This window comes from Haemorhous mexicanus, chromosome 5, assembly GCF_027477595.1.
Source record: "Haemorhous mexicanus isolate bHaeMex1 chromosome 5, bHaeMex1.pri, whole genome shotgun sequence".
Lineage (NCBI taxonomy): Eukaryota > Metazoa > Chordata > Aves > Passeriformes > Fringillidae > Haemorhous > Haemorhous mexicanus.
The window spans coordinates 41,617,760-41,632,536 of record NC_082345.1 but is presented as its reverse complement, the minus strand read 5'-3'; the positions used below and the strand labels follow the sequence as shown (position 1 = coordinate 41,632,536).

General features: G+C 41.0%; 1 long non-coding RNA gene across 1 annotated transcript; it reads right to left on the bottom strand.

Moving 5' to 3' along the window:
• Positions 1 to 1,285: 1,285 nt before the first annotated feature.
• Positions 1,286 to 14,178, bottom strand: LOC132327615 (uncharacterized). The gene is made up of 2 exons (XR_009486561.1): positions 14,069 to 14,178; positions 1,286 to 5,161 (listed from the first exon to the last, which is right to left on the bottom strand). It is a non-coding gene; the product is annotated as an uncharacterized LOC132327615 (long non-coding RNA).
• Between the last annotated feature and the right edge of the window lie 599 nt (positions 14,179 to 14,777).

Sequence of the window (14,777 nt, the reverse complement as noted above, 5' to 3'; positions counted from 1 at the left end):
TCAATGTGTCTGGAAAAAACCACATTTGAAGGCTGACATCATGTCACTCCTCCCTCTTCATTTCTCCACAGAAAATAACCTGCCTTTCCTCAGAGTCTGCATCCTCATTATTTCTTGAGCATTGATCATTCTTGTTGCTCATCTCATGAAAATCTGCCATTAATTCTGCCTTTTCTGAAGTGGGATACTCCAAAATGGACTCTGTATGGATGAGAAAATGACCCCACCCTTGTCAAACGCTTCCTCTCCAACTCAATATGGAATATCAATACGGAAAATCTTCATCAGCCACGGCAGAAACAAATAGTATTTAAAGATCTATTAAGCTCAGCTTTCAGGAAATTGCAATTTGGCCTCATTGGGCCATTTGCAAGCATTAATAGGCATTAAGGCTAGTTCCAGATACACCACTACAAGTGAATACCCACCCAGAGGGAAGAAAAGGAATTGGTGCTGTTGGATCCAGACATGTTCCCCCAGCTGCCATGTAAGGCCCTCCACCGTAGTGTCCCACCTCTAAGGGTTGTTTGCACTGCAGAAAATCCAAGATGAGAGGGAGGAAGTGCTGACCTGCTGTAACTCAGTTGGTTTTGGTACAAAATGATGCTTGGATAGCAGGATTCCACCTTCATTCTTTCCATCTTTCACAAATATCAATCCAGTTCACACACATTAAGTATAAAATTTTCTGGAGACTAACCTTCAGAGTTAATCTCCAGAGAGACTGGTCCACAGCTTTATAACAGGGATCTTGTGCTGTGGGCTTCTCTTCTGTAGCATTTAGGACTCCATTCAAGAGCAGTTCCCCTTTGTCTGCTGCCTTCATAAATAATGGATGCATCTTGCATTAGAGATTAGCAAAGATTGTTAAGCTTCCTTTTTTTGCATGTGCAAGATTTGGTAGCTTTTGAAATATTGATATAGTTGTGCAATTTGGTGTACCTATTATGTTTTTAAGAAAGAATTAAAAAAAAAAAAAAGACAAAAGAGGAAAATTATGATAGCTCTAAAAAGCAGATGCCTGACTCTCATAAACATCAGAAAGTGTGATGTTCCATCTTTAAATCTATGAAAAAATAGTTGCATTACTAACTTTTGTATGATTCTTTTAAGAAGACTCTACAGAGATTGCTGTAGGTTTCAAAGCAATTATGGTAGGAGGTCATGAAAAGCCTTCAGGAAATGCTGCCGAGGTACTGTACCATCTAAAAGGAAGAACACAGAGCTGGAAACTTTACAAATCTGATTGAGGGTAGATAAAGGAAGACAAATTTTTGAAGTCCTCTTTACTCATTCACTGATTTTATTTTTAATGTAATACTTTACAATTACATCTTTTATCTGAAAACACATGTTTAGCCTCGATATTCCTTTTTGGAAAAGATCCCCACAGATAATTCACTGCATGTTTTGGTGGGAACCATCTTTATCAAAAGATGGTTATCTTTATCTGTTTTTCATTTTGTGTGCATGCTACAGAGCTTAAATGCCTAAGCAGCAACATTGTGCTCGTTGTTGTGGTTCTCTGTATGCAGTGAAGTCCTATTTCCAGCTCTCTAGCCCATCCCTTCCGCATATTCCACAGACAGGACTTGTAAGTACAGCTTATTACAGGGATGAGTTAACCAGTAATTTCATTGTGCTGCATGGCTAGGATCCCGAAATGCAGTCTGCCTAGCCAAAAAGGGTGGACAAAAATTGAAAGACTGCATTATAGAGCCATAAAAGTTACAGGGTCTGATAATACATACAGTTATGGCAAAATCATTGCTTTCATGCTGCGGCCAACTTGCCAGTATCCAGAGCTGCAGGAGAGAAGAACAGGAATAAAGGCCTGAAATAACCTAGCTAATGAAAATTGCAGGCAATATGGTACAGAGCAACTTGGTGCCAAGGCATTTGAATGGTTTGCTGTGAAGTCAGCCAGGATGGCTGGTGCCACATTAGTGCTAATATGTCCTTCTGGAGCATGCTGATTCCTTCAGGACCACACAGCTGGGGCCTTTTGTCCGTGTTCCACATTGCAGGGATTCTCAGAGCTGGCTGAGAAGCACAGTGCAGTTGCAGTCAGGGCTCTGCAGGAGTTAGCTCAGCTGGACTTAGTACCTCAAACTTACTGCCAGACTTGCTAAACTGAAGCTGGCTTTGTGCAAAGCCACATTGGGCCATGGGGTGCTTGGACACCCAAGTTGCCTCTGTTCAGAGCAAGCTTCATTCTGATGGGACTAAGTAGTTCAGTGTACAGAATGTACAAAATTGGCTGAGCTTCTTCAGTGGCAAACTTACTTTAGATATAGTATAGCTATCTAACTGACCAAGCTACTACTAACACTAACCAAACTACTGAGCCTGGTCAGATCCAAACTGCCTCTGTAATCATAATATGATTTATCCTGCATGTCAGTGAGCAGTCAATAACTGCCAACTAATTCAACTGTTTCCCAGACTTTAGGTCTTAATCCACACTACTCTGTGAAAACAAGGCTAGAGTTTCTGTCCTTGCTTTCACCAGATGAGGGAACAACAGGGTGAGGAACTCGTAACTCATGAAAGAGAACCGAAAAAATGATGGTTTAGCAGACAAAGGGCGGAAACAACAGGTTTGAGTTAACAGGGACCAAAATACTTTCATGACCACACAGGGATACCACAAAAATGATCAAGAAAAGAGAGTTATTTGAAAGTTGGAAGGCAGGGAACAGGTTCTCTATTCCTAAATGGATTAACTAAAGCATGACTGCCTAGAATAACATGTGCCTTTTAAAATTACCCATTTAGCAGCACTAGGGAATGTGAAGAGAGCAAGGGAGACTGACCACACTGTTTTCTTTTGGCTCTAAGGCAGACTGTTTGGACTGGAAGAGGATCAGAACTCGCAACAAGATCTTCACTTTTTTAAGATTCATCAGGTTACACACAGTGTATCCAAATGTGGCTTTTAGCCTTTCCCCACATCATAACTATGTTATAGAAGGAGAGTGGGAAACTATGACAATATTTACGACTTTCTTCTCTTACAATTTTGTGACCTCTATTCACCTTCTTTTCTGAGTTATCATTTGATGTCTCTCTTTTTCCCACCTCTCCTGTGAAGAAATGTGAAATAATCCACAGAAATATTTCAAAACATAGGGACACAAATTCCAGCAACATCAGCGCAGCCCAGGCTCTAGCAGTGGGTAGCAGTAAATGCCTAGAAAAGGATTAGGAACAGAGCAAGTGCATCATGTTGTTCCCAGAATATCTACCAAGCACACAGCAATTTGTGGTTCAGAGGACTCCTGAACCAGATACGGTGATTTTGCATTGAATAGCCCCCAATGGATTCATCTTTCTTTAAGTTGTCTAGTCACTCTGGAACCCACACTAATTTTACTCATCTACAGCATTTTGTGGTGGTTGGGGGGGGGGGGGTTCACATCAAACATTCTCTCCTCCATGTTTTTGCTTAAGGTTATTGGCTTTAATATATTAAAAATATATTTCAGGAAATATTTCAAGAATTGACAAATTGATCTTTGACCTTGAGGTGGAGACAGATATGATTCCCCTTCAGAAGATCAGACAAATGTACCTCTGCCTTTACAGAAACAAAATAAAACCACCATAACTAAACCTAACAATAGCATGTTTTTTAACAGTGAAAGTACTTGAATCGAGTTTCAGGTGCAAGCTTTTTGTCACGCACAGCTGAATCCATTAGAAAAGTTATCAAGAAGTAATCTAAACTTGGCTGCATAGTAGGACTGTGCAGATATATTGCTTTTTGATAAGTATTGAACTGAATTTATGCTGCAGTATAGCTAGACAGACTCCCATGGATTGTCATAATCAGCATTTCCTGTTTTCCACCATTCCTTCTTTCCAAAGGACACAGTTCCTTGTGCCATTCCTCCTAATGTTCAAAGGAATTCACAACAGAAGCGTGAATTCAATTATATACTGAGAAAAACAAATCCTTTGTGCCATTAGGTAATGGAGCATATCTAAATACAGTGCAAGCTTTAAGCTCAGCAAGAAAAATTCTTTTACCACTAGCTTACGGACAGAAAATGAAGCTGAAAAATTTGGCCAAGCATACTTCTTTTTTCTTTAGGCTTGATTGTTGTGTTCAAACAAAGGCCTTCTCTTTCCTACTTAATATAAATGCATCTTGTTTAAATCCAGAGTTCATAACTTTACATTTTTTCCTAGGGAAATTGTTCTATTGGTGTTACTAATGCTGCTGAGAAGACCAAAAGGAAAAAAAAAAAGTTTTCTAAAGCATTCAGGATTCTGTACTATATTATTACAGACTGAACCAGGGGAAACACTAAAGCACTGAGCTGGCTTTGCACAGCCTAGCTGGCAATAGCCACTGCACTCTGCTGGCACACCCAGTTTTACTTGCTATCATCCGGGAATTGCTGCAGAATGAGGTGTTGAGATTTGGACAGAAAGCTCTGGCAAAGAGATGGGAGTCCAAGATACCCACAGGGATGTCACCTGATTTTGTGTAGGAAGATGGGATTATGTTGGATGAAAAGTAGACAGGAAGAAGGGGAGACCAGGGAGAATTTTACCATGGAATCTTTGCAGTAACCTGGAAGAGGAAAAGGAGCTGGAAGGAGCAGAAAGAGAAATTAGTAAGATGGCAGACATTCAATATAATATGACCCAGCATGGGACTAACTAGGAACAGAAAGTGGCTGGAAGCAGTCCAAAATCCTTTATAAATTCCAAAATGGTTTCTCTGAAGATCTGGGTCAAGAAATATAATAATAAATGAAAGTGTCAAAGACCCATACTTTTGACTTTGCATTAATACGTCCAAGTATCTTCCCCTATACAAAAGTCTGTCTCTCCAGTGTATTGCTGTTTGCTGCAGTGGTTAATAGATTCTGCTTTTGCAGTTCAAGGAGGGCAAGGTTTGCTTTCTGTTTCCTTCCAAGGACATGAAGGCTTGGGCACCAGTGAACAGCACGGGTATAAGTAGGAGAGGGGACAGAATGGCTCCATACATTACCAGCCCAGCAAGCAGGAATTTGCAGGGGAAGAGTGGGTGATGAGACCACGAGGCTGTTGTTCCCATGGCTGACTGCTTCTCGGCAAGAGAGGTGGGAGCTGCAAGCAGGCATAGGGCCACAGCTGTCCAGAGAGAGAACCAGAACATCCCATGTGTCTGTGAAGAAGAGAAAATGCCTTCAGTTGTCGTACCCCCAAGTATCCCAGATGGGTTCCTGCACCCATCTGGTTGAGTGGTTAAAGATTTTGCACTGAGGAACAGACACAGGTTGTTCTTCAGCTGCTACATCATGGTGTGCTGTTTGCTCTAAACTTACATTCAAAACAGAGATGGACTTTTGAACTGCAGGCCCTTGGGGACACAGAGTTATGCACCATTACTAAATTTAGACGCTTCTGAAGTGGAAAATGGTAAAATGTTTTGCAAATAGCAAACTTTTCAGGATGTAACACATAACAGTTGTTCCACACAGCCTGGCTGTTACAAACAAATTATTGGAAAACAGGCAATCACTAATCTCTTTCTGGAAAGACATATAGATTCCTGAACTGTTCACAGATTACTTCAGATATATCCAGAAAGAAAGGCCTGACTTTTCATCCTGGCTCCAGTAGCTCTGAGCATTTCACACTGGCACTTCTGCCTAGGAATTGCTGTTCCCTGAGGAGGTATTTCAACCCTCTGCAGAAACAGATGAGTCTCTGTAAAAACTGCTGCATTTCTTTAAAATATTCTTGAAGGGGTTTCTTTTGCTATATTGTGATCCTTTTTCTTTTTTGAAGCTATATAGGTATCATCAAAATTGATAATCTACTACAGATAATTATGTCATTTATGGTCTTTATCACTTTCAGTTCAGTTCAGAGTATTTAATTATATTTTGAACATGACTCTTCTGTACAATCTTCAAAATCATCATTCCAGCAACCAAATAGTTATTATTTCTTACTGTTGGGATACGTAGGTTTAATTGGGATACCTTTCAACTTTATGTGTTTTGTTGTGGCTTGTTTATAAAGATCTGTAAGAAATCTGGCTTTGGATTTCTTGAGTTTTCTGTGAGAGCTCATCCACTGCATTGCATCACAACATCTGTTTCATGTAAACTTCTTGAAGGTCACCAGGACTCAGCATAGCAAGTAGTAACTAGGGGTTAACTTGGCTGGTGGAAGCAAGCAAAGGTTCCTCTGCAGGACCTTCCTGACAAGGACTGCAGTCACTACAAGTGATCTGTGTATTACCATGGATATTCAAAACAGTAAATCCAAATTACTCTTGGGATCTACAAACTGGAATACATAAAGAGGAACAGAAAAAGCCCAGAGCTATGCTTCCTCCCTTGGTTTTCATTCATTAACAATAGAGAAGTCAGACGCAATGAAATAAAAAGTGTGTACTTAGACCAGATTGCTTTACTATTTAGATATCAGAGTAATTTAATAAAAAGAGGTAAAATGCTATAAAAATTAGCATTTTGGCTCTCTGATACAGATTGATGGTTCCGAGTAAACTCAGATAATACAGCTGCATAAATTATGAGACAATTTAATTTAAGATAAAATGTAATTACATTGCAAGACCATCTCTTGGTTTCAGTTGCACAGCAGGACAAGGGTTTCCTAAGACAAATTTGATAACTTTTTTTAGTTGCCTAGTTACAGAGTTTTTAAGTATCTATTACAAGGTTAGCCCACTTGTGAGGCATCCTAAATATGTTACATCTGAAACTATAGCCTTTGCAATGTACCAGAAACCCAAAGGTTTCTTACAGTCGTCTCTGATATGCATCAGGTTCCAGAAACCCCTACAGATTAAGATAATTTTTGGCATACAAAAAGGTCCGGTCTAGGCCCAGACAGACAAAGACCCAGTGTTTCTCCATGAGTTAGTCATTAAGCTTCTTTGTGATTCAATCCCCTTAATATGCAAAACAAAACTACATTTTGCTCATTTCTATAAAGAATTTTTAAATCTACAAATAAAAGAGTTGTACAGCAAAGTACTATTATCCTAAGTAACTCAATTGCTGTATCTCAAATCTATCTAGCTAGCTACCTATGATTAATAGACTTCCTCTTTTTTTACTGGTATTTTATATGGGTTTTGTACTTTTTGAAAACATTTTCAATATTTTCTGCTGACGCGTTCCCAAATTTGCAAGGATTCCCTTTTTGGGGCACTGGTTTAGAGCCTGAATTGCTCTGATACCTCCTCCTCTCCTGAAGGTCACAAAGGCAACTTTGAAACTGACAGCATCATCAACTGAGGCAGTAATGCCTTCTGTGGCTGCAAATAGTCTGTGTTTGGCACAAAGGCCTGCCTGATCATACCTGACCTCCAGGTGACCAGAAAGCCACGTGTGCAGGAGGCAGAGCCAGGCAGACCAAGGGCCATCGGGGAAGCTGGGACCCGACCAGTCCCAGCATGCAGCTGTTGAAGCTGCCTAAACGTGATCTCTTTCTTTCAGAAAAATTGAAGGGAAAGAAGGTGCTGAATAAACCAAGCCACGTCCTGAGGAGCAGATCCTAACCAAATGAGAGGTGTAATGTAATAAACTCTTCCTCTAATATAACCTTTGTTGAAAAAAATCACCTGTTACTTTCACTGTAAACTTCAGCAAGAGTCAGGTGTCAACGGGCCATCACTAATTATCATTATTCATCCTGCTCTTAGTAATTCCTGAGACAGCTCTGCACAAACCCAGGTCAGGTCTAGAGGCAGTGTGCAGCCTTCAGAGGGAACTGTGACCAGCTGTAGGCATAATGCTAGCTCATTTTTCTCTTATTGTATGTCTTTAAACCATAATTTAGATACCATATTGCTCTTCTCTTTTTTCCTTAAGCCAAGCACTGACCTCTGTCTTCCCCGACAGCATTTTGCTAGATAATTAGCAGCTGCATGAACCATACTGATGGGATGAAGGTGGACATGGAGAACTGGGAGCAAAGATTAAGGCCTCATTCTTTCACCTTGGAAACTGCAGTTTGTTTCAGAAGAGCCCATAAGAGTTGCCATGGCACTCAGGGATTGTTTCTGAGTGTTGGGTTCCACTGTGTGGAGACTTACATAGAGCTTCTTTTAATTTTCTGACATTTTCACTGATGGGGCTAAACTATGAATTCTTAGATCCCTGAACTTTGCTCCTATTTTGTGGTTTGAGCTCATTTTATTGACTGATAATGATTTTATAATAAGAGAATTGTTTCTCATTAGCAGTCCAGTGACTGCTGAAGGTCTGTGCCTAGCATAGATTACTTACTCCAGCATGGCCAGGTACTTAAATCAACCAGGCATTTTAGCTGTTTCAAATGAAGGCTGTTTTACTGAAGTAGTTTCCATTAATTTTCACAGCTCTCTGACAGCTGCTGCATCAGAGTTTCCTTTCTGTAATTAGTTACTGCAAATTTGTATATATGAGCAGTGTTTAAATATGAAAGGTAGCTGACACTGGTGGTCTTTGTACTAGTGCTGCCAAAATGATTAGCCCAGTAGGAAAATTAGCAGGGAGGAATATGGAAGACTCACAGAACTGAACTCCTGCAATATGAAACGCCATGTGATGATTTTGATCAGAGCCATGCAGCAATCACGTGGTGTGCAACACCTCCCAGGTGAGTAACACCATGGTTCACCACAACCAACCAACCAACCAACACTCCTCAGGAGCAGCTCACTCACTGTCTCCTGGCCCCCTCTGTCACAAGGCTAACTTTGCTGCCATACACATAGCAGTCCAGATATACCATTTTTGCAATGAGTAATTGACCTAAAGCGCCAGTTGAAGAGTAAGGCCACAGAGAGTGAGGCTGCCAGGCCAGCCTAGCCAGTAGAGCTCTCCCTATTGACACACCTCCAGTGGACAAGTCACCATTGTCAGCAAGAAGCCAGCTTTTCCACTGGCAGTGACACCTTAACCAGGTCTCAACATTTCTTTTAGGCACTCATTTGTGGCTCCACAAGACTCTCCCAGCAGTTCAGTGAAACTCTGTGTGGCTGCTCTGTGACCACCGGATTGAACAACCAACAGGGATCAATAAGAGTTCTCCTTGATTTCCCAACATAATTCACTGTGTCCCTCAACAACAGCTTCACCAGCACTAGTCAAACAGCAGTGCAGAGGAGGGAGAAGGCAGGAAGACGAAAGAGCTGCGATTTAATTAAAGCCATAGCTGACAGCAAAGAAAACATCTGTGGAGCCACCACATCCATAGTGACTGCAGAATGACTGAACCTCCCCTAGTACTTGTTTCTCTCTGCAAACTATTTGACAGAGCCTAGGAAACCTCCTCAGGCTGAACATCTAACTTTTGAGATGGTTAAAGTCAGATTAAGAAACCCAATCGAAAACATCTCTGAGATTTTGCTGTGAAGATACCACATCCTGGCATCTTGTTTGCTAACCAGGTTATCAGACACTTCATTTCTGATCATGCATCTCTCTTGGCGCCCCCTCACTACCTACATTTTTTTCCCCTATCCTTTCAAAATGTATTTTGACCTTTTAATTTGCTCTTGCTCCTATTGTACTTGTTTTCTTCTTTCTTTCATGTTTCTTGTCTTCTCTTTTTTCCCTCCCCTGGTTTCAGCTTTACATTTCCGTACTTTGTTTTCAGCCTGCTGCTGCCTCGTGGGTTGTCACAGTAACACCTTGTAATTAGCTGGTGTACTCCTCATCTTCCTGTGGGGTAGAGATCTAATTGGCCTCTCAATTTCCCTGCTACAGCTCCATGGCCAGACCAAGACAACGTCTTGGCGGTCCCTTCCCCTTCGTGCTAGCAGTCACTATTGTCCTCCCAAATCTTTCTTCTCCCTTACATCCACATGTCTTCAGTGAGGAAGGCTGGAAACAGCTGATGTAGCCTCAGAGCCAGCCAGCTTCCTGCTTTGGTAACTCATCAAAAATTTGCATCCCTCAAAACCTAATTTGGAGCTGGCAAGTCTGAAGCCGAGCTTCAGCAGTTGTGTGCACATGCGAGTTCAGGCTGGTGCTGCTGACTTCAGGGAGCTGCACACAGCAGAACCACCCTTGGGCCCACAGGACCAAAACCTCTGGAAGATGGAAACAGAAATAATTCTGAGAAGTGAAATAAGGGGTGGCTGGAAAGGAGGCAGGAGGAGGAACAGACATGCTTCTCAGTGTTTGCCAAGAGACAGCTTGCTGTTCAATCTGGTTTGTAACCATTAGCCTACAAAGAGGTACTTCCCAGCTCTGCTGCGCCGTAGCACTGAGGATTCAGCGCTCTCCAAGTTGCAAAGGGTCTGTGCACAGCCTGTTGTAACCAAATAGTGTGTTTGGTTGATGATATGTTTCCTCCAGGTACCACCACACATAAAAAATATCCCAGATTATTTAGCCCCATTAAAGGAAGCAATTACTGTCTTCATTCAGCTGCACTGGCAGGCCAGAACCACTGTAAAGGAAATTCATCTCCAGGATGTCTAAATGACAGAGACAAACCCTGTACAATACAGCTCACTACAGCAGCATTACCTACAGTACCTTTTGTTACATTCTGCTTACACCATACAATGTTGGGTAACTTGATATTCCTCCAAGTGACATTCAGATTTAAGTCCAGAAGAAAGCTTTGATTGTCATCTTTTATGGAAACACTACGTGGGAATTTAAGGCTCCTATGTCACTTGATGTAAATCAGCTCTGTCTATAAAAAGCTTCTAAACTACCCTCAGAGCTTGTAAGGGCTACGATTTTTGCATCTTTTTGGTGTGATTATAGTTCAGCCATTTATGTGTGACTATGATAAACACACTTCTTTGGAATTAGTCCGCTTAAAAACACATTGCCACAATCAGCTTCCCCTTTTTAGCCCTTCTCGACCCTCACTTGGTAATTTCTCCTAAGTTATTTTAATAATGTTTATCATTACAAGCGTTCTTAATAAGATGGTCTAGCTTTCCCTTCTCACTGCATGAAACACTGCTGCTGGAGTTTGATTTGCATGACCTAAATGATTTCTGCAATCACTGCTCTCCAGTTGTTTGTCCTGGAGGGACAGTGAAGGATTATACTCTTTTAAAAGCATTTCTATTTAGCAAATGCCTCATTTGCAATAAGACATCAGCATTTACCACATTCACAAAGCAGCTAATAAATTTCATTTCTGTTTCAATTTTCTTGCTTCACAGAGGAGCAGAGAAAAAGATTGCATAATTGAGATCCAAGAGCAGGTAATAATTTCTTACCGTTAGCCTCCAACTGCAGACATGTAAGCCTGCTCAAAACAGTTAGTCAGCAGCTTGCACTATTCATCTTATCACAAGAACCCTACATGAGGACCTCCATATCCCACTGCATACAAATGAAGGGAAGACCACTCTACTGAAGCCTTGGACTTCTGTCCCTCATGCTACTGTTCCTTTCTGCCTCAGTTTCCCTTCATTTAGAAATAAAATAAAAATCAAACCCAGGAATTTAGCATCACAAATATTTTAAATTTGAAGATTATATTTCTTCTATTTGAGAGACTGATCCAATCAATAGGAATCTCATTATAGAATTAAACTGCTCCTAGTTCCGACCCATATTTTGGGTCTGGGGAACAGAAAAAGTGTGGGGTGATGATATGTTGGGGTGAAGGGGTGTTGTTTGAGCCTTTTCCAGTTGATCTCCCAGATGGGCAATTCTCAGCACCACCAATTAATGGAAGTAATATTCTCTGGGCCAGGAGATATTAAGTCACTGCACAGAGGCACTGAGGAAGAGTTTGCTGAGAGGAGGAAGGGTCTGAAGTTCCCTATCAAGCTGCAGCTATTGTAATACAAGAGGCATAATCCTCCTTGTAACAGTAAGCTAAATGAGACTTTGAGTTGATTAATGATCGTGGCAGAAGAAGAACCAGCAGTGAAAGCATTTATAAGTCACTGTATACCTTCCAGTCCAGTCAAAGGATTCTAAAATAAACTTCACTGCAGTGGTTGCTGTTAAAGGGAGGCATTCACATTGCATTATTGACTGTTTATTCCTACAGGTCTTCACAATAACCACTAATGTCATGTCAAAAGCAGCAATAATGGATTTCCACATCTTCTTGAAACTGCCTGTGTCTTTCTTAAAATAGGGTGTGTCTCTGCCATGTTTCTGTAATGCCTAGGACATTGATATTGGACCTATTAGACCTCATCATAGTAGAAGGCATAATTATTCTATAATTCTTATAAGTACAATATAACTGTATAAAAATTATTTTCTTATCTCAGCTTCCATATCTGGTGATGCAACAGCATCCAGCTCCACAGTTCTCACATTAAACAGATCTGTTTCTGGCAAAGAGAAGGAACTTGGGAGAACATTTAGTTTTTTTATCTGTCCAAGAGAATCCAAGAGAAGAGCCTCTCCCTCCACACCACCAGCAGCCTAGACTATTGCTCCTTGGAGCACAGCACACATTCCTCTGCACTGCTGGCCTGCTTTTGCTGTGGATAAAAGGGCAGCTGAGCCAGCAGACACTTCTTGCATTCTGAGCATTCTCCATCACCCACCACAAGCAGTGAGGGCAGCTTGGCTGCTGGCTGCAGCAGGAGCAACACAGAAGACCCATTAACAGAACAGACTTGGAGGCGCCTTATCAGTTCCACACACACACAAGGACACACGCAGGCACTCACACACAACTGCACACACGCACACGGGAAAAGGAACAGTGGCCCAAGAGAGATAAAAGAAATTTATAATGCTTCCACCTTGCAGTGTCACAGCAAATTCAAGGACAGACAGCTTCCTAAAATGTGGCAAATGGCCATAATTGGAAGTCTCACTACTAGCAGACAGTTTCTCTGCTAAATTTGTATTAAAGAGGAAATCACAAAATCTGTTGTCAAGAAAGAAGAATCCCCTACAGAGCCAGCACTCTCAGAGCAGGTGAGGTTCACAGTAAATTGATATTGCTTATGCAACATCAGGCAATATGAGGTGTCATTTACAAAAAAAAAAAATATATTTGGCAGATAACTTTGGGTCTGTTGGCTGAGGCAGGAAAAGTAATCAATACATGTTGGCAATATTTACTCACTTAGAGTGCTGCCAAATGTGAATTTGCAAGAATGTATCAGCTGCTTTGAACTGATCTTTGACTTGGTCTCTTCACAGACAAATGTGAATTGAAACTAGACTGATCCACATTACAGAAAAAGAGATATGGCAGTAATGCACAGGGTCACCCCTATTATTTGTTCTTGCCGTAAGAGTCACAGCAGAAAAAATTAGGTCAGATACAGTTTCCAAAGGGATTAAGTGAGGTAAATCAAATTGATAACAGAATATGAATCTGAAAAAACTCAGTGTGTCAGACTAGATCACCCTCTACCTGGAATAAAACATTGATTAAAAAAAAAAAAAAATTGAATAGAAATTTTGGATTTTACAAGAAAGAGCCCACATCTGGCACACCATCTGCCTCCTGCTCTCTCACTCTCCCTTCTTCTCCATCAAGCTGTGGCTTTTAGATGCACCACTCCCCTGTCCCCAAAATACTGACTGAGGCTTCCATAGCTGTTGTGTGATGTGTTGTAAATGAAAAGAAAAAAACCACTTGCAATACAGAAACACATCCTGTGGCAATAAAAACTAGGACAAACATGACTTTTTGTTACTTGATTTGACTCCTGATGGTTATTACAATCCACGTGCTATGAAAATTTCACTGAAAAACAGTAATTATTTCAAATATCTGGTCCTAATTAAAAGCATGAGAATGTCCCACCAAGACAAACTAATGATACATCCTATTCAGTATTCTCTCTCCGGTGGAAGATGTCTTCAGTGGAAGATGTTGCTCATGGTGAACATGTAAGTCTAGACACTTTTTGCATTCCTTTCTTTTACATCTCCCAACAAGAGAATCACTGTTGTAGCACGTCTGATGGTGCGCTGGCTGGTGCCATTAGCATATTTACTGGCATTTTATCTGCAAATCTGCCTCATCTCTTTTTGTCCTGCTGATATATTCCACCTTCCCTACCTCTCATATCCCTTGTGTAACACAACCAAGCCTTCCCGCTCTCCATCATCTTTGCAAGGAAGGCTCAGCTGACTCAGAGACTGACCTTGGGCCATGAATGACAGCATGTGGGTCCCTTCCCAGAACAATGTCTTCCTTCTTGTTCTGCAACATTTCTTCTTCCAAGAAATAGTTTGAAACTGAAGAACTGGTTTCTGTGGAAGAGTAAAGGCAGGAGAGGAAAATTAGCCATTTGCAAGTTGCCAACAGAAACGTGGGTCTCCTACGGTCATACAGAATTATTTAAAAATTAAGCAACAAGGTTGAGACATGGAATAAATCAAAGGGAAAACGAAGCTGTTCTAAGGCTTTTGCTAGCATTCCTAATTGTGGAAAGAAATGAGAAAACTGTCAAATGGAATCTCTTTGATAACGACTGCATTAAAAGATAATTTCCATTCCCCAGATGCATGATCTAGCTTCTAATGAAAGGTGTGTCCTGAAGAACATAATTTGGCCTTCTGTGAATCTAATGAACCCAACATCTTTAGCAGGCCTCTCAAATACTCCTTTGTTCTGCCAAGTGTTCTACTGTACTGTTTACATGAAAGAAGCTGTACAAAAAAAATGAGTCAGATTAAATGCTGTAGGGCCAGATTTCATCTGACCTTCCAGTGATACCCTAGTAAAAAATTAAAGGAAGGTCTTGCACAGGGAGTGTTTCTTTTTACTGCATGAAACAGCAGGTATGCTCCCTCACTGGGGAGGAAACAAGGACTCAGGTCTAACTTCCCTCTGCAATGGAGGAGATACTA